The sequence below is a fragment of the Aptenodytes patagonicus genome, chromosome 2, assembly GCF_965638725.1.
Source record: "Aptenodytes patagonicus chromosome 2, bAptPat1.pri.cur, whole genome shotgun sequence".
NCBI lineage: Eukaryota > Metazoa > Chordata > Aves > Sphenisciformes > Spheniscidae > Aptenodytes > Aptenodytes patagonicus.
This window is the reverse complement of record NC_134950.1, coordinates 11,980,215-12,001,162: the sequence shown is the minus strand read 5'-3', so window position 1 is coordinate 12,001,162 and position 20,948 is coordinate 11,980,215. Positions and strand designations below refer to the sequence as shown.

Below are 20,948 nucleotides of genomic sequence, written 5' to 3'. Positions count from 1 at the left end.
ATCCCATTTCTCTGTCTTCTTAGATCTATGATGATGTTTTCACTAGGAAAAAATAAAAAACTTTAAAGCTCCAAAACCCTAATAGTTTTAATTATGAGTGGAGAGTGAGAATCCTCTGAAACAAAAGTTTTGCTGTTCATTATAAATCTTGCACTCAACTAAGCCAAGGTTTATGTACAATCAAGATGAATGCTTTTCTCTTTGTCTAGTGTGATAGTTCTCTCTCCTTTGACTTTTTTATCCATACTGCTGTCAGAGACAATTGACATGCCATTTCTAGCGGGGTAGAGGAAATGGAAAGCTTGTCTGAACCATCAACTGGGGACTCCCTTTGAGGTAAAACTGGTATAACCAGTTCTGTTTCCTCTCTGCTTTTGCAGTCACTCTCTCTCCTACTTTGCCGTAAGCAATGCATGGAAATACACTGAATGTACTGAATTCTTTCAGTCCCAAGACTGCAGAACAATCCACAGAAATTAGTTATTGCTACAAAAGTTAAAAGCTTTGATTAATTTCACCTTTCAGGAGAAGCCCCCGTTGCATTCCCATTTGGAGGGGTGAAAGGCAACTTAAGCTTCACTGTGCAGGTCTGCAGCTGGAAGTCTGTGCATTCTACTCCTAGGAAATGTCATTCTCTTCCTCACTTACCTGCTTCTGACACATTAATCTTTAATTACAACCTTGAAATTATTTTGTCCATTTCATTCAGTAACCAAAAGGACCATATTTAGCATTCTATCCTGAGAGGAGGAGGTTACTCTTGATGAAATACCTATGGTTGTTGTTATGGTTAAGTTATATCATGTGACTGGAAAACAGCTCCTAGACCATAAAACTAATTTTATTTTAACAGGGGCAACTTTCCTTTAGAATCATAGCTAGAGAATTATCAAGCATGACCTTTTAACACAGTCCATCCCATTGCTCTACAGAAAAGCTATTCCAGACTTGTATTTGTAGCTTATACCTCTTTGGTCTGGTGTTACGGTGTTAGCTTTTTACTTACAATAGTTGTCTTCTTCACTCCTACACTTCTCCTTGCAGATGTATGTACATGTGTACACAGAAGAAGCAAATGAGTGAAGCTCCTCACTTTTATAAGCTTTGGTTTTCACTCCCCTGACCACTTCACTTGGACTTAAAGTTCTTATGTTCCTTATACAATGCCATAAGGAAAGATACAGGGTTTCTGTGGCATGACATACTTTTGGTAAACAAATACTTTTGGTGTTTTAAAATGAGCATCATCTGATCTGCCGTACTTGACTGTTCAGCTCTTACCTCCAGCTTATACGCGCCCATTTCTATTTCTAGAATTGTTACTTGTCTGTCCTACTTGCCTTCATGTTCTGAGGCAAAATATTAATTTAATTTTGAGCCAGAGTTAGATAATATGTTTCTGCATTCTTGTTCCTGTCCCATTTGCAATTTGTTTTAATTTCCTTTACAAAATCTGACTTTGTCCAGCTTCTGACAGGTTTCATTGCCAGGCTTTGTAGAAGCAAAGAATTCTATTGTGACTGTTATTTTATTTTACAAGCACTATTTCTGTGAAGGTATTTTGTTCCTTTGGACTTTCATATTGGACAATGCTGGTTTTTGGGAATAGTACCGAAAATTTTCATAGCAAGTACATGAGAGAAATTACATTTACATCTGGAGATAACTGAAAAGGCAGGCAAAGTTAGTGCAGTAAGTGATGTCCGCTTCCTCTCTTAGTTGCTGTTCTCCACAAGCCCAATCCTGAAAACATTTACTGGTAAGCATATTTATTAAATAGTACACACTAGTGTTTGCTGGACTGGCTACTGTTTAATGCAGTATTATGGAGGGACTTCCCATAAACGTACCTGATGCTAAGTTAGATCAAAAGATCTAACTGGATCACTTTTCCCTACTTTCTTAGGTATGGTAGTGGGTTTGCTCTGGTGCTGTATTTGATATGGTTTCTAGGCAGCAAACACCATAGGTTTTTTTGGTTTTTTAACAATTAAACAGTGATTTGTGAAAGAACCTGTGTGTGGTTTTTCTAACTTCAGAGCTCTAGTAAAGCAGACAAATATAAATGAAAAAATTTAAGTTTTCTTTGACATGTTTAAAGGGATTTTATGGTACGCCAATTTTCTGGGTGTTTCCCTGTTCAGTAAAAATCACTTCCTGCATATTAGCACTGTAGGCATAGAAAAGGCTTTTCTGTTTCTGATGTGTTTAGTGGAGAACGATACGAAGAACGCTTCTAAAGGATGTAAAACGAAGTGAGTTTGGTGTTTCAGCACTTTTGTATGCATGTAAGAGATAAAGCAGCCACGATTGTTCAGGTGTTGTGAAAATCAAAGCTCACTAGGGGGCAGCAGAAGATAGGAAGTAAGCAGTACTTCCAGTTAAGTTTAAAAAAAAAAAAAAGACATTGAAAAGAAACTGGCCTCTTTACCTGGCTGTTGATCTGGCCATGACCCTTGAGTAGCCTAAAGTCCGCTCCAGTTAAACCATCCAGAGAACAAGGAACTCCTACACTTGTTATGGAAGCTATAAAATCCTCTGAGAATGATTTTTAATTTGAACTTTGTAAACAGATGGTGGTAGTGTTACATAGAATAAAGAGGGAATAAAACTACTTGTTTGACTGTGAAACCAGAGGGCTGCTGGTAGGAAGGGGTGCTAGACTTGTGGGCAGGAATTGGCTCAGGATATTCCATGATTTATAGTAACCTCGTAACCTATAGTAACCTTTCTTCAGACATCTCAGATGCTTTGCAAACACTGGCTAAGGCTCTCAACTCTCTGGGAGGTAAATAATGGTTACAGGGATTACTTACTTCACCACCACTGAAATGAAACTCTTTTGGGTGAATAATGGCTGCTATATAGAAACATTGTAACTGTATCATAATCCAAAAGAGAAAAATAAAATTTCCTCCAACTGACTGAAACAACTGAGAAAACTTTACTGGAGAAGACAGGTAGAGGTTTTTGAGTTGGATGTCAGGGACATCAGATTAAATTGCCTACTCATGAATAAATATCACAATAGATCTTTCACAGCTTCATTTTGACATAATGTTTGAAAGTTTCCGAACTAAATCAAACACTGGGTTTTCATTTAAACAATAATTTCATACGGAGAATACCTCCTGTTGAATTAAGACTATCCTTTCTGTCAGCACCATAATTCCTTTTAGGAACCTGCCATCTACCTACTTACTCGCTTCAGTCCTGCTTAAATGGAATTTATCTGTTCCTAGGTAAAGGCGGCATGGCTGCAAGCCAGTGCACGTACTGATGCTACTATTGATTACTGTGCCTACTGTTCATTACTGTGCTGCTGTAGTTAAATTTATTCTGTCTTAAGAGCCCTATGTACATCTATTCATTATATTCTTAAAAATGAACACTTTTGCTCTTCATAGTTAACGTACATGAATGAGGCCATTACTTTCTGGCAATAACAACAGAGCCTTTTAGTTTGGATACAGTTCTCAGGTTTGGGGTGCTTTGCTTTTCTTTTTTTTTTCTCCTACACGTTAATTGTGATCAGAACTTCCTATTAACTTGCTATTTTCCCCTATAGCTTTTGACTTTCTGTTCTGGAAAGATAAAGTAATCTCACTGGACACAGCTATTCTGACGAGTATAAACAACTGTTAGAGAAATTGATGGGGGAAGAAGGGTTCAATTAAATAATTAAACATTGTAGCTCTGCAATAAATAGTGGTCAGAGAAATCTAGAAAAGTGAGGGAAGCAGTTTCATGGGTACAAATTGCAATTCAGATGACTTTGAAGATCTAAAGATTTATAACCTCTCATCACATGGTCCCACATTTTGAAATGTAGGACAGAATGTACCAATTAATCTAATTCTCCATTACCTTGAATAAGTTTGTTTTACTACTTTCTGCAAAATAATAATACTAATAAAAGCAGTGCTTTCCCATTTCATATGAATAATGGAAAGATTTAATACCCAATATTTCTAGGCGGATTCACATTCATCTCTACTTATGCATATAGTTCTCTTGATGTCTGTTTGCAGTTCACAACAGTAAATTTAAAATTATTCCTGTCCATTTAAGCTTTATTTAATGCTGTGAGATGTTTTGAGAATCCTAATGAGAGATAATATGGAAGTATGGATTTTTTACTATGGAATTGTAAATAATAACAGACTTCACATGAAGAAGTCAAAAGGAAAATATTTCACAGTAGAATTAAAACAGCCTGAAGTGTCTGTGAGGCCCCTAATGATATAAACACTCAGAATCTGTTCCCAGCTTTGTACTACCTCCCCTTTCTTTTGTGCTTTCTAGCATCTTGTTCACTGCTGCTGCACTCTGGAGATAAATCTTAAGTTGGCTCTAACCACAGTGATTCCCAAGTCTCTTTCCTCTAAGGAATCCACTGTTCACAGTGTGCCGTAAGGATGAGATACTTAGACTACTGTAAGGTTCATTGTCAAAATTGTGCTTAACCAAGTCTTAATTTCATCAGTGATTCTGTTGCTTAGTCCACTAATACATTTACGTCCATTTTGTTCTAGTCCTGTATAGATTTATGAAAAGAAATTACTAGTGTTAAATATTCAGGTCAGGCATTGCTCATTTATGAACATGTACGATCTCTAGCAAAATAAGGCAGAGTTTCTGTTAACTGCTGTTAATTTAGGTGAAGAATAATTTTAATGCATCTGATCCTGAAAACCTTTTATTTTTCAAATAACTTTGTTGATGTCCATGAAGTTAAATTGTCGATTAAGACCTCCCTGTCTATTGAGAATCTGCAGACTTTTAGTTTTGAGCATCTTCATGGTGTTGTGTTGGGAGCATGTGCTGGTAAAAAGACAAAATTTAAAAAGATCCTGTAAGGGATTAAGGATCTGTACCTAGAGGTGAAAACTAGTTTCACCAAACTGAATGTCAAAGGGAAACAGCCAATTTAAAAGCTCATTTTATTTAATGAGTTAAAAAGAAAGATAAGTTTTATGTCCATCTCAGTCTTTCTGCTGATTATCTTTAGATACCGACATTGTCTAAAGATCGTATTTTTCTCTTCTTTCAAGAATACCATTGTGGTATAGAAACATTTAAAAATGTTACTATATAAAAAAAAAAAGTAAGCAGAAAAACAGACTGTGCACAGTTGGTTTCAGTATGTCCTCCTGGTGCTCAGAATACTCTTGGATGTTCTGTGGCCCAGCCTAGCAAAATACTGAACGAAAGGATACATTGAAATTCTTGAGTGGTCCACCACCTTTCAGAATGGTTTGTATATTTTAAAGCTTAAGCACATGCTTACATCTGTTGCTGGATTGAAGTGCTAATAGATATGTGAATTTGAAGGTGATGCTGTTCAAAATCAGTTATAATGCAAGTAAAATCATCTAAGTTCTACTATAATTTGCATCTTCCTAAATTTAGCCTCAATCTGTTGTTTGAGCTTTAGTAGTGTGATTGAAAAAAGAATTCACTAAGTCAGTACTTGTTTGGCAATGTCTCAATTGTAATGCTCCTTGTATTGGACTTTAAGCCCCATATTGACACCTCTGCACACTGAGGAACAGCTGTTTGCACTGCTAATTTAACTTTTCTTAGTTGCTGAACTGTCTTTACTCAAACTGTTTAAAGTAGTTCTAGAAAGCACTGCTGGACATGCATATGAAATACTTGAAGCAGAAGTCTTATTCTCTGTTTTTGGAATTCGTGTAACCTGCCATGTGTGTTGACTGATGTGCTGGTAATGATGTGAATATGCTGGCCCAATATAGTTCTGCCATATCCAAAACAGGCATCCGTTCCCAGCTCTGCTCAAAGTCATCGGATGTGAATTCTCTCAACTTGCTGAGGGTGGCAGTTTTATCTGACTCCTCGGGAGAAAGCAGCAGAACTTTTTCAAGAATATGGGACTGTGAATTACAGAGAGTTGTAGATATCGGAATGAAGACGACTAACTCGTGGTCATCTCCAGGCTTCCAGCCCAGCAGCTTGCTCTTTAGAGAGGCCGTTGCTTTTGTCTCTGGACTGGAGCCAACGCTGTGTGGGACTGGGAGGAATGTCCAGTACAAATGGGAAATATTTGGGAGGGCTGGAGAGTATGCTAACTACAGACAAGATGATAAGAATTTCTTAGCATAAAACTTCTGAAAAGCATTTTAAAGCATTAACAGATAGGGTTTTTTTTTCTAATTAGCTGAACAGGTTTTTGAGTAGAGCGCAAGATGCTTCCTTGATATCTGGGACTTTCTTCCAACCACACATCACATTCCCACTGTGAAGTGTAGAGGCCCTGGCGTGTAGAATAGCTGGGTGGGAAGCAGTTATTGCACCTGAACTCTAATCTTATTTGGGGAAAAAAAATGAGCTGCTTTTTCTTCAAAAACTTCCCCTAAAATGTCATGGTCAGCTGCTACTCATGGCTGCTTGCCATCTGTATTAGATAGCAGTGATCTTCCTGTAGCAGTATCGGGGTCTGCATGAGAATTCCTCCTCTCTTCCTCCACACTTTGAAGGATTTTTCTGCTCACCAGTATGTACAGGGCAGGCCCATGGGTCTTACAGAGTGTTAGTGATACGATTCTTTGGCATGTGCCCCAGATTAAGTTAGCCCTTTACAGCTCTGGCTTTTCCTGCTTGTCTGCTTGTTTCCTATTGCATAACCTGCTCGCTGTGCCAGCAGAGCTTACCTCAGTTCCGGCTGCTTATCCCATTTGTCTGTTCCCCTTGCCCCAGAGCTGTCTCTGTGCTTTTTTCTTCATGTGTGCTGCACTGCATCTCACATGTGCAATCTCCTCCCTTTACTGATTGCTTTCTATTCTCCAGATTGCTTAGGATCCACTTGTGTCATGATGCCTGCTAAATACTAGCCAAACAGCAGTGGGTAATGTAGGATCTTTTTTCAGTGTGTATTTAGCTCTGTGAGATTACCCACAGCACTTTGTTTTCTCTCACTGCTCTCTTAAAATGGTGTTAAACGGGAGTCACTCTAAACATTGCTGACCCTTGTTGACATAGGAAGGAGTGTAGAGACTATAGACACGGCAGTCAGCCTAGTTTTCTAAAATTATTGGCAGCCTTTTAATAGACAGTTGGTTCATGAGTTTCTATGGAATATCCACTATTCTTACATGCAGTGGCTTTCTAAACACATTGCAGCAACCTATAACAAACAAACAGACTTGAAGATCATAAGTTCATTCATCACTGAGAGCAGGGGACCTTTCCATGGAAGTTTCTCTGTCATTGACCTAAAACTTCTCCTACTTGGAATGGTGCAAATGCCAGTATAAGGATGGACTCTATAGCTGTGTTTGAATATAAAATGGTTTGCTTAATTTGTTTCCTTTGTTCTTTTTTTTCCAGTTTATTTTTCATTGAAAATTCAAATGCAGAATTCCTGCAGTACCATAATATAACATGAATCTTAACATTGGCAAAGTTCTTGTGCATGAAATGACCATGATGTGATTGTTTTGGGATCCAGAAATGAACCTGCCGACACCTGTGCTTCTAAAATTTTCATGCTGTGTTAGTTTCCATGGTGTTAGAGGTCATTGTCCTTCATAAAAATAATCAAAACATAAGGTACTTGTCCTGAGAACAGGCTATAGTATATATAGTATACTATAGTATATAGTATACATGCTTGAGTAAGAGGTAGCATGAAACTCTGCTGACTGAGGAAATGAGCAGGACTAAACTTTGACTTGCTATCCTGTTCTTGTCCAGGGAAGATAAGCTGTGTCAAGATGTTTTCTTGCACATCCTACCTTCCTTTGCATATGAATTGTGGTTTTGTTAGGTCGCTCTCCACCTCACAGTGGCCTCATAATGGACAAAGCTGTGGCCTGTGTTGTAGGGACCCTGCATGAGGAATCAGACCTTGTTTTTCCCTTGCGAGCCCATATATCTGTGAAGGTTCTCAGTGCAGGAGTAGCATTAGAATGGAGCAATCCATTACTTCTTTATGGACACAAGCAAACAATCTTACCTGGATTGGAAATCCCCAAGAGTGTGCCTCAGTCTCTCAGAATTTACTTTGTCTTTAGGTTAGAGTAATTCCAAATAAGGATTGCAGCATTTTTTTTTTCTTTTTTCTTGTTGGAGAATGTAAGTGTAGAATGTCAAAGTCCACCCTGGAGAGAAATGGCTTTTCACTGACGCTTGCTGTACAAAGATGTTTTCTAGCTTTGAGAGAAGGTACTGTAGAAAATGAAGAGAGACCAGTCATCCATTAAGTTCAGTAACCCTTCTGTGTTAGCCTCTACCAGATGCTTCCTGTGAAGCTGCAAGAATTCCCTTATGATCTCAGTCTGTTCACAGAGGAAGTTTCTTTCTGATCCCAGGCATTTATCTGCCAGAAGCTGTTTGTTAACTCGTCTGCTTTGTTGCTACACCAATGTCTGTGGTACTAATTGGTGGCATGCACAAACTCAGTGTAGGCACCAAAATTACATCTTTCCTCTTGGGAAGGTTCTTTTCCTTTAAACGTTTAAAGTCAACTTGTATTTTGGGTTATGTGAGATAAAATATTTCAGATTACCTTTCTCAAAAATACTAATTTTGCTTTCCTTCAAATCCCTTACTTAAGATTCATCCTTTTAGGAAAGATGTTCTTTTTTATCTTAATTTATGCTTGTCCTCTATTATGTTGTGCTTCTTGGATTGTTTGATAGGTATTTAACCTTTCAACTAACAGTGAGGAAGATATGTATGTTTTTTGAAGTAGGTAGGTAAATGGTGTCACACTTTCAGTATTTCTTCTTCAAGTAATTTTTTTTTTTTGAAACAAGAAGGACTGGTTGGGTTCCTGTGAAATGCTTTTCTGAAGACAAAAAAATTACATTTTGTGCATTATGCTCTTCAGTCAATACCAAAATTTTGAGAACAGAGGGTTGGATTATTTCTTTATCCTACTTTTGTGCTTCAGTAATTACAGTGTAAAAATTACTTAAAACATCTATAGCCGGCACTGATGAGCCCATTGCTGGAATACGGTGGTTGGTTCTGAAGGCTGTTCTTCAAAGAAGCTGTCTGAAAAATGAGAATTTGGAAATGTGCCTTGTTTCAAAATCGGGAAAAATATGACTTGTAGTGAAAGATTTACGTTCTTTTGTATTTATCCAAAACCCACCCTGACCATAGTCTGTAATCTTACAAAGTGGGAAGGAACAAATATGTACGGTTGTTATTCTTTCCTAGCTGGAATTTTGACTGTAAAAAGAACACAGCACAGCGAGGGGAAAGTAGCTATGCTTTTGTTCTGCTGGCTCTTTTTCGTTTTGGGTACTCGGTAAGCTGAGTGCATCCAAGTAGCTTTGTTCCTCAACTGTTGCAGTTCTCGAAGGAACGGGAAACCCATGAGGTGGCAGCAAAGGCTTTCCTGCAGCTTGTGCCGTTACTCCTTCACCTGCTGTGGTCAGCTGTGGCACGGCGGTAACTCGCTCCCAGAACGGAGGTCGAGGTGTTGGTGCCACATCACAGTACTCTTGCATTTAGTAACACTAAAATATAAATGGAGGATTAAGATTAATAGTGGAGAAAGAGAATTAGGATTATCAGATCATAGATTTTTAAAGCTGTTTGGGACCAGCATGATCTACTGCTTTGACTTCCTGCATAATACAGATAATTGCATTTCATAGAATTATTCTTGCATGAAGCTGGTATGTTGTGGTTGAACTAGAGAGTATCATTCAGAGTGAAATTCAGTCTTGATTTAAAGCTAGCTTGCTGAATAACTGTCTTTAGTGCATCCTCATGGAAATGTACTGAAAGCTTGCACCTGAACAGAAGGTCATACTTGGGACAGTCTCAGTTTTTGTCAGAACTCTCGTGAGTGCTCAGATGAAAACTGCACAATTTTTATTTCTCAGGTTTCGGTAGGTGGTATTCACATAGCGTCTGATTTCAAATACATACATACATAATGTATGTGTGTATATTTATACTTTTTTCTTATGTATTTTCCTAAGGAAGCGGGTAATTTTCTCCCCAGAGGTCATTATGAGTTAGGGAGGTTTGCAGTCACCTGGTGGGTTATCTCATGTACCCATAGTCACTATTAATTTCTCTGTGTCGTAGACCTCATAAATTCTCAGCAGTCTTCAAAATAGATCATACATGGGATTTAAATGCTGTATAGACCTTTTTGCAGACCCTCTGCACACTAGTGGTGTTAACCTTGAGAGAATGAGTGAGCTTACAGCTGTAAGTTACAGGCTTGAAATTGCTGGGTGAGGTTCTTTGGCCTCTACTATGCATGAGATCAGAATAGATGATCCTAATGGTCTGTTTCAGCTTCAAAATACTATGAAGTACTGCAGAGGTCTTGTGTGGGCTCTTTAGCACAAAGATAAATCAACCTCTTTGAACAAGAGCCAGAGAGGAATATTTTATCTGAATAATTTACTGTATGAAAATATTCTCTGTAGTATATTAATCTGTCATTTTCTTATCATCATATTTCTGCCACAGAAATGTGGCAATAAGAAAATACGGCTAACTCCTCTTTAAATGTAGAGGCATACAGTATATATAGAAAGTAGTGTGGGCTTTGAAGAACCCGCTCTGAAGGCTTTAATTTTTATCAATTTGAGTAGATCAGTATTTAGCTTTCAGTGATTTAATTGTGTGCCTAAATAACTAGTGAGGGAGGAGGAACCCACAAAAGTAGAAAAAAATCTGGGGTTGGCAGCAGTCAGAAAGATTAAGAATATAAAGCAATTGTATTTCTTTTCTTGATTCTTTCCATTAGGGAAAGATTTATCTGGGTTAAAAGTAAGCATTGTGCTGACATGTTCTCAATGTTTGGTCAAAACATGAAAGAAGCCCTTATGTAGACATGATCATTCTGAAACCTTCATCCTGATCCCGCTACCAGTAGACACAGGACGCTCATCTCTTTTTTTTTTTTTTTTTTTCTTTTTTTTCCTTTTTTCCTTTCTTTTCCTTTCTCTTCTTTGTTGTTCTCTTCAAGAATTCAAGAACTTGTGGCTGGTTTTTTACCTTTCTTTTTTTTGATACTCAAATAACTTTTTGTCAGTGCATGTAGAATTAATTATGAGAGGTTTTTAATACTGCCAGCTAAAAATAATTAAAAAAAGAAAACTTAAAAATGCATTCGGACTCAAATCCAGGTTTTATGACATGTTTCCATTTACACCAATATTATATAGCACGCTGATGGTCTAGTGAAGAATGAAGATTATAATATGTACTGATTAAATTCCAAGAATTTAAATGGGAATGTTTGCTTTATCAGTCAGAATCACACGTAAGACTTGTGTTTTCCTTGTGATTGCTGACACTGAGACCTATGAAAAATTTCATCCTTTGGAGGACAGGCAGAGGTCGGTTGTCCGAACTGTAGATTTAGGATCTTTTTTCTTATAATTTTCATAGATTGTTTTGCTTCCCTTTTCATTTTCTTTCCCATTTTCTCTCAAGAAGAACAAGGAACTCACAATAGCATTATATGAAGGAGATAAAACAACTGAGATGCTCCAAGTCTGATTTTGCTGAGGCCTTGAGGCTAGGAACAACTGTACTTTCAAACTGGCATTGCCACTGTGTGGCCTTGGGCAAGTCATTAAAGTTCAGTAGGCATCAGTTTCCCTTCTATAAAAAGAGGTGTCAGGAGTGTTTTGAGAGGATGTATGAACGTCTGAGTATCTCAAACTCCTGTGTAGGTATTCACTTCTGTTGTTGCTTGTGTCTTCTGTGCTTGTGGAAATTACGTTGCAAGAGTCTAGAAATAATTTGAGTTGTCTGTAATGGCAGTAGGTGATTGGAAAAGATAGGAGGCAGGTAGCCAGGAAAAATATATGTGCAGGGGAAATAAAAGGCAGCAGAAAACAACGGCCTAGCAAAGATGTCATCTTTACCTTTTGTGAATTAACAAATAGGAAGTATCACACTTCCAAGAACCATTATAGGTGATATGAAATGGTTTGAACTACTAAAATATACACAGGACACTAAGTGAAGATTTGCACTTAGATGAAATGTATGAGTGTATCCTTCAGCCATGTCTACAGGGATAGTCTAACGTTTATTAGTGGGTCAATAAATAATACTATGTGAAGAGAGAAAATAGTATACTGATTCAAAAAATGTGCTACTAAAACTGCTTATGGAAAGAAAATTTACCACTGAAACCCACAGTCCAGCAAAAAGTCAACTGAAGTGATAGAGAATCCATCCCATCTCAGAATAAACAGTTCAACTCTGACAGAAAACCTTGTATTTTCTTTCTTCATTAGCTTTGTTTCAGTTTTCAGGCACTGGATCTTTTGTTTCTGTCTGATAATCAAAGAGCCCAATATGTTCAGAAATTTTCAGGATGGTAGTGTTAGATCAAGAGCAAGTCACCTTTAGCATCTCTTAAACTTCGCAAGTTGAGCTGCTTTAGTCAGTCTTGATGTAAGTCACACTTTCCAGGCACTCAGTAATTTGTGTTGCTCTTTCTTTGAAATACTGAAAGAGCTTATTGAAGGAAAATGCAATTAGCAGGATTTAGTCTCATGCTCGTTGGTCTAGAAAGAGCCTTTGCCCAATTTATACACTATGTGCCATATAAAGATAGGGATGCATCTGCAAAATTGTCAGCATACAATCAGCCCCTTTTTAAAAAAAAAAAAAAATATATTAGAACAATCCCTGTACCCCTCTTTACACTTTGAACAAGGGTCTGGCATTCATCATGAGCATCATATAGCACAACCTTCTGTGTAGGGCATACAGCAATAGCCAGGTAACCTGTCATCACTCACATTGCTGCCCCAGCCACCCTTTCAAACATTGTTTGCATTAGGTTAGTTCCCAAACTGTGCACTACATAGCAGTTAGTATTAATGACTGGTGAGCTTATGTCTTTTTTGTTATTGTTGTTTCTGTTTGGGTTTTTTTGTGTGTTAATGGACCTTTATGTCAATAAAAGAAAATCAACAGCCATGAGTCTGTTAGAGCTGCTATTATATAAAAGGATGGGAGAAAGTAGGAGGTGACCCCCAATGATTGTTATCACCAGGAAGATATCACTTGCTAACAGAGAAAGAATCAAAAAGCAGGCTAGCAAGTGCTCAGGGGAAAAAAAAAAAGCAGGAATGGGGGAACTGGTTGAGGAGGAAGAGAAGGGTAGAGGAGCAAGTGGTAAAGAAACGTGTAATGGAGAAGGAGAGGTAAGAAATAAGAAAGCTACAGCAAAAGGATTAAGCAGGACAGTACGCTGATCGTGCTCTAGATGACGAAAGATATTTAAATGCCTTCCTAATGATGTTTCCCACGTAAGCAACTTCTGTAGTTTCCACAGAGGTGTTAGCTTTTGCAAATGGGAAGACTAGTCTGGCATATAAATCGAAGGAGGACTGATTTATGTGGCTGAAAATGAGAAAAGAGATGTGGTCTTTCTGATTAGTCTCATGCTAGAGTTGTTCAGGATATATGTGTGTGAACCTCCTTACTTTTTTGACATTATCAACAAATGCTATAGAGTGCTTGGAAATATGCATGTGCTGTAGCACTCAATAGAAGGTGACAATCTCAGACTGCTCCATAAATTACATATAATGAACTTTCTTATTAAAAAAGACTTAACAAAAGGAGCCAGCTGGCTTAAGGAAAAGGTGGCAGATGAAAAGAACACAATTCAAAGAAGTGTTCACACATTAAGGAAGTATTTTAACAGGCTTTCCCCAGACTGTAAGTGGGCATGGAATTATACATTGCATGTAAATGTCAAGTGACAATAATATCTTCTGAGTTAAATCAACCTTGCAAACTCTTTCCTATTTTTCTTAAGCAGATGAATAAAGTTTAACTTGTGATTTCCTTACTAATCATCTTAGTAAGCAGTGGGTGAGTAGACTTTTTACTGTATGGGTAGATTAATGTGACATTTTCACAAGACTTTTTTTTTAAAGTTTATTACTTGTGGGTGTGGATCTAATTCACAGCTGTTTTTTGAGTGAATTAGGTATGCCATCACTCATTCAAATTCTGTATTTCTTCAGTATTTTTAGATTAATCTTTTATCCGTGCCTTGTTGGAGGTGTGTAGTCTGTCTTGATGTCTCAAGGTAATCAAGACTTTTCCTCCACTGAACATACTTACTTTAGTGCACAGATTTGGCCCAGTCACTTTTATAGAAAATCAGATTTTAAATTGAACAAAATTCAAAAGCATATCAGTATAAAGGGGAGAAAATTCTCTCAACTAGTATGTGTCAGCTACACAAATCTCAAGCATAGTCATATGGTTCTGAATTTAATTTATTTTAATAACACAATGTCTGATAGCTATGTGATAGTTTACCAGTTCTGTTTAAGTACTGAACAGAGGGAGCCTTCTACTTCTTCCTGTCTATTTACAGAACATTTCCACACTCTGTTTCAATTTATATTCCTGTTTTTTCAAAACTGCCCCTTTAAATGCCATGAGGCCCCCACAGAGCTACTTCTTTCCTACTATGGACAAAGATAACAGCATTATCTAAAAAAACATGCTGAGAGACCATCATCTGTGGTGTACTGTAAGCCTTCAAACAAATTCCTGTTTCCTCTCAAAATCATAAATGTTTGTGCATATGTGAGAGATCCAGGCAATGCAGAATTGCATTGCCCTTTTTTCCATAGAGATGTGCATTTTCCACATGATAACGAAGTAGCAGCTCCTCATAGTAGGAGAAATTTTTTTATGAAGTTTGTGGGAAATGAGATTCCAGCAATGGAAAGACTTAGCTCTGTCACTTACCAGTATGCAAGCAACAGAATGAATGCCACATACCAGCGATTCATGCCAAAAAGGGGAGATCTGCCAATTCACAGAAGAGAGTTTATGCAAAGGAGGCCTGCTAGAGGCAGAATGAATTGCTGGTTTTCATTATACTTGCAGTTTGTGTGCAGTCTTTGCCTTTGCCTTGTCTGTGTAAGAGGATTAGGTTGTGGGTTGGTTTTTTTGTGGTTTTTTTTTTTCTTTTTTTGGTCGTATTGAGGAATTACGGGCTCTGAAAGTCCTAGCTTTAGTATTGGTACATGGTTAGCACTTCAAGTACCATATCAATATGTGATTCATGCTGAATTGGATGTCACTTGACCTTTGCTTGCATGAGACACTGGTTTTCTAGACTCCTTTAGTTTAACCTTGGTTGTGTTCTGTCTGTTAGCTCTCTTCAACAGAAACTGGAAAATATCCAAAGCATATGGAAGTATCTACATTTTCAACAAACAATTAACTTCAGAGATGATACTCATATCTATTTTTACTAACCTTCCCACTTCTGATAATCTAACAAATCAGTGTTTCTGATTTAAACCCCCCAAACTTTCCATTGTGAGCTGTATATTATTAATCTGATTTATCTTTTGTTTATTCCTTTATGTATGTAGACCAGTGTCAGCTCTGTTGTAAAACACATCACTGCTCTGTCCACAGTGGTGTAGAACGTGGAGTTGCCTGCCAGCCAGATTCGTCTAAAAAGCTGACTATAAAACTAGGTTGTTTTTCCACCCTGAGCTGCTTGCTGCTGCAGCTGCAGTACAGCTAGTCTCCCAGCTAGTTAGCTGAAGTCTAGCCTTGCTCTGGGGCTACTGATTAACTTTTCTAGATTCTGAAGTCAGTAGCGCCAAGGGTTGTAGAAGCAGAAATATAAAAACTTAGAATGGGAGACTGTGGGTTCAGAGAGAAAAAAAGTTTCAAAATATCTGACATTTAAAAACCAGACATATTTTAGCATTTTTCTTCCCCCAGCTGTTTCATTTTATGTCAATAATGTTAAAATTTCAGTGCTGGAAGTGCGTTCATTTGTGTCTGCATGAAGCTGTTGCTGTCGGTTATGAAAGCTTAGTTTGGATTCTGTGTTCTTTTTGTGTGGGAATATAACTATGACCGCTGAACTGAGACGAAATAGGTTGGTGCTGGATTGTCTTGAAGTGAAGGATAGTCTTGGTCTTACTTTCCTGTTTGACACGTGTTCTACTGCTTTAACCTGTATTAGAGCTCATGCACACTGCAGTCTGGTAATTGGACTTCGCTTGCGTTAGAAAGAACAGCTCTCTCAGTTTTAGTGGGACCAGTTTGTTGAGCAATTCGTGCACAAGCACTAGTACTGACACCTGTGAACTATGAAGGGACTGTGCAATGAAGGACCAAGAGTGAGACTGCCTCTGTACTGAAACTGCACTCTCAGTCTTTTTGCGAGGCGACTCTCCCATGCCTCTGTCCTGTGTCATGGCCCTATTTTCTGGCCAGGCCATTGATGATGCATGATGTGACTCCTGTTTCTTGTGGTGCCATATACAGCATGTCTAGTCTGTGCAATTAGATTTCGAATCTGATACATCTGCACCAGCCTTAAATATCATGGTAGCTTGAGCCCAGAACCAAGATAGTTGCATTTACTGAAACATTATATCTGATTAAATAAGCTCTGATGAGGGCTTGTTAGCTTGGTCTCTGAGGTAGGCTGCCTCCAATTCTGGACAGAGAAGTAATATTTCTGAGAATTTTGAAGGTCTTGGGTGAAAAGGGTTTATTTTCCTATCTTTACTGATTTTTTTTTTTACTGAAATGTTGTTCCAACCCATTTCCTGTTTCCCCCAAATGGTGGAAATTCTAAGTAACTACTGCATTTAGTTTAATGAAGGTGCACTTTGAATGAGCTTCTCTGAGATGAGAAATATAATAGGTTCATTAACACAAGCAAAGTTTTTTCATGAAAAACCTAATTGTATTGTTTACTGCTGGATAATAGCAATCATGCCTTTTATTAGAGACAGACTTGCACTTCACACTAAAATACTTATCTTCCACCTGTCAATACAATTTAAAATAAGAGAAGAATTGGTTATTGACAAAAGAAAGCATTAACACTGTTGATTTGTAAACAAAATGGGTAGATTATCTCTGTAGAATTCATAACGCGTAAGTAGAGATCCTGTGTGATGCAGAAGAAATTGTACGTCTTAAAAAAAATTGTAACAAGTTGGAAATGAACTTGTTGGAATCATAAAAAAATGATTTTGCTGGTATTCCTTTCCAGTGGAAATCATAGATAAAGCAGCCTGTGAACCTTTTATGGAAATTGTAAATGCCTATTAAAAGTCTTGAAATAAAATACTTCATTTGAAATAGCAGCTTTAGAAAGTGTTCTGAGGGATCAAAGAGTAGCAATTACAACACCTTAACAAATATTTCACTGTTCCTTGTAAGGAAAAATAATTCAAGAAAATTTTTGCCCAAATTCTAATGTTGCCATATCAAGTTCTGAGAGGAGAAAGTGGGTAGAAGGAGGACAGCAGTAGTCCCCTTCTTTTTAAATATTCCCCGCCCTCCCATCTCTCATTCTGAGGAAGGCAAGGTCAGCAGCAGCTCGGGGCTCTGAACCATGCGCTATTGTGTGGTGAAGACATGCCCACGCCTCCACAGGCAAGAAGCTTGTTAGTCATAGGAAAATCCTTTCCCATTAAAATTATTAGTGAATGTTGTTTTCAACCTTAATTTCATCATATGTTGAAATCCACTGAGAAGAGAGGGATATATATATATATATAGTTCGGAAAATAGAGAGGGTTTTTTTATTTAATTTGTGAGAGATCGGTCAGATTTCTTTGTGAAGGTAACATATGCCTTGTACTTGCTTAGAAAATACAGGCGTGGTTCCTCTACCTTTTTCTTGGCAAACAAGTTGGCTTAGGAAGTTATTTCCCCCCAACTCCACCCTGCTACTGTTTGCCACCCCCTCAATTGTACTGGTACATCTGTTTGTATATCTGCACTTCAGATTCAATTACTGGAATACCATGGTTTGGGTTTTTTTGGTTTGGTTTGGTTTTGGAGGACGGAATGCTATTTTTAGCTTGGCTTGCTTCATTAATCCAATTTATAGTATAACCCTGTGAAAAGTCCTATTGTCCTGGCAGAGGGGCAGCAGAGGAGGAACATAGAGGAACAGCAAGGATGAGTGCCTGGGGAAATGACCTGTGAAACTCCCTTTGTTGCTGAAGAAAAGGTACATGAACTTCAGCCTTGGTGTTTTCTTGCTGCCTGTCTGTCAATGTAACTTGTGTTTCTGTTCTTCTTGGGCCTGTGGGTGTAAATAGTGTTGAGGAATGCTGATTTACTCATTTGTTGAACAGAGCACAGTAGCTCTGGATGGATGTCACCATAATTCCAGGAAACTGATACAGAATTACGACAGAGGAGAGCTTGAGTTGCTTCTCAAAACTGCTGCACCTTGTAAATGCTGTTATCTTCCCTTCAGTGCTCCTGCTTACTAGTTACACTCTTTGTTAACTATAATTGGTCTTTCTGCAAAATTAAGTAGGTCTTAAATGGTGAAATAGAGATTAACCTCACCGTGACCTTGGAATTTACTAAGGAGAAAAGAGGTGATGGTCAGGTGCTGGTCTCTTTTGTCTGAAGGGAGGGAAGTAGCCTGGGAATTGTATGGGCCTTAATACTTAGTTAAACAAGCATCCATTTTTATTTGGGGAAGTGTGTACATACTACCTGATTCATGTCTTGTTGCTGTATGTGTGGCACCAAACATAGAGGTTACAGTAGCAAAAAATATATAGATATGATATGAAGACTTTTTTCTCTTTCTGTTCCGTAGCAAACTCTGTTTACTTGTATGAGAGATTAGTTGATGTCGTCTTATTATTTGTGTGCCTCAGCCTAAATTAAACCATCTCTATTTGTGTTGAATAATATTTTACTTTGGATTTTGTACAGCAGAGCATGTCAGCACATGTTGGAGTGTTTTGCTAAATCATACTCTCTGTGAGAATCCTGTTTATTTCATTAGGTATTACCACAGTGTCAACAGGTGTTGGGAGATATTGCCCTTCTTTACCTTGCAGTCTGTTTGGATACTGACAGAAATACCTGGTAAGACAGATCTTTGTTACTGCTCTCAAGTGTAAACTGGGATCATTATGACTTTTTAGCCTTCCCCTGGTAGTCTTGAAGAAAAAAAAGTACTGTAAGGAAGTTGCTTTCAAAAGCACTGTTGGCCTAGTTCTGCTGGCAATGGAGTTTAAGGGAGTTTCATGTTGAGCAAAAGTTTCATGATTACTTTATTATAGAATAATATGGTTAAGTTATTTTCAAAAGTGGTTAGTAATACTGGGTGCCTCAGCTTCTCTGTGCCCATTCTGAGATGACTCTGTTTTCAGAATGTGTGCAACACCCACTCACTGGAAATGCTGGCCCCTTGAGGTGTTTCAAACTGGGCATTCAGCAATTGAGATGTTTCAAAGTGGGCACTCACTGTTGAAATTCTGACTCTCTCTACATATAATGTACTTGGGTTTCATTTCCATGGGATTGGCAGGAGCCTCCTGGGTCACTGAATCTTGTCTCTTCCCATTTCAGACTGTCATAGCCTACAGGGAAATGGCTTGTAACACAAGATGAGTTTTTTTTTGTCAGGAGTAGTCTGTAATCTAACAGACACTCTTGGCTTATCTTACTTTAAAAAAAAATTAAGCAGGGAGAAATGAATAATTGAAGATTTTTTTCAGTTACTTGCTGAATAAAACAAATGTTTAAATCCAGACTGAAAAGCACCACCCTTTCGTTTCCAAAATAAAACATCAGAAGACTTAAGTACAGCAAAATGCTTGACCTGAATGCAAGTATTGTAGTTTGATTTGCAATTTCTTAACAGAAGCCAAATAGAAAATAAGATGAAACTTTAGAAATCATTCACAAGTGATAGTTCTGGTACAACTGCAGGCACAGTCAACTAACGGTGTTCTTCTGTGCTGGTCTTTCCTTTACAAGTTCTAGTAGTCCTGTCTCCCACACTCCTCTCGCTTTTATTCCTTCTACTCAGATTTTTTTCTTTGATAGAATATAGGAAACTCAGATTCAAGTTCCTTCTTTGCTTGAGAGGGCTTGAACTTGAATTAACTTTCAACCATCTTCTAGAAGAATGGTTTAGAGATGAGGTTGTTGAATATTGAGGAATGTCATAGAATCACAGAATGGTTGAGGTTGGAAGGGACCTCTGGAGGTCATCTTGTCCAACGCCCCTGCCCAAGCAGGGCCACCTAGAGTAGCTTTCTCTTTCTCTCATTGATGTCATTTCATTTTGTGAGACATACCTACTTTTCACTGTAGTGCTGGTATCTAGGCGAAGGTATTGGTCTGTAAAATCACTCATGCACACTCAGTCTCTAACTCTGTGTATATGAAAGTTTTCTATGCAGGCAGAATGGCTTCATTAGGGAACGGTGAGGGAAATCTAGCTCAAAATACTCTACAGCCCAGTTAAGGCATTTCCTGAGAAGTTGGAGGTTTCTTTAGGACCAGCTTCAGCAGTAAGTAGCTTCTGACTGTTACATGGAGGGAAATTTTGCAATTACTGCCCTGAGTTCCCCTTTACTCCACCAATTGCCATTCCCTGTATGGTTGTTGGCCTTCTAATCAGCAATAATTTTTCTTCTCTTATGAATTTCAGTGGTTAGTTCCCTTTCCAAAGGGCTCCATGCAGATTTTTGGGCATTCCACTTTCAACCATTTCTCTGGTTTTGATGTGAGGACACCTGTATTCAGGAGATCAAATTGGTTTTCTTCTGTCTTTTGCTGTTCCTTTGTATTACTTCTCATTTATTTTAGTTTAGAAGTTTCTGTATTAGCATTCTGCTCTTTTTGCAGCCTAATAGATAAAATATGTTACAGGTCAGGGAGATGAGATTTGGAAAGAAGTATCCTTCGGTGAAAGTTTTCTGAGGAGCTGTCCATGTATCTGCAGGAGAAAAAGTGAAGACGCACCCTCAGTGCTACAGAACCAATCAATCTCCTGTTTAAGTTCCTGTTGATCTATACAGTCTGGAGGACCATGGCAGGGTTCAAGTATATGTAGACAGAGGAGGGAAATAAGACAGTGGTCTTCTACATAGGTCTGTATCCTCTCACTACCAAGCATCTAGACAGTAGAGGGACATCTTGCTACT

General features: G+C 38.1%; 1 protein-coding gene across 3 annotated transcripts in view; it reads left to right on the top strand.

The window, feature by feature from the left end:
* The window catches only part of NSMCE2 (NSE2 SUMO ligase component of SMC5/6 complex), a 134,203-nt gene that overhangs the window by 3,994 nt on the left and 109,261 nt on the right, over positions 1-20,948 (top strand). The window lies entirely within an intron of this gene.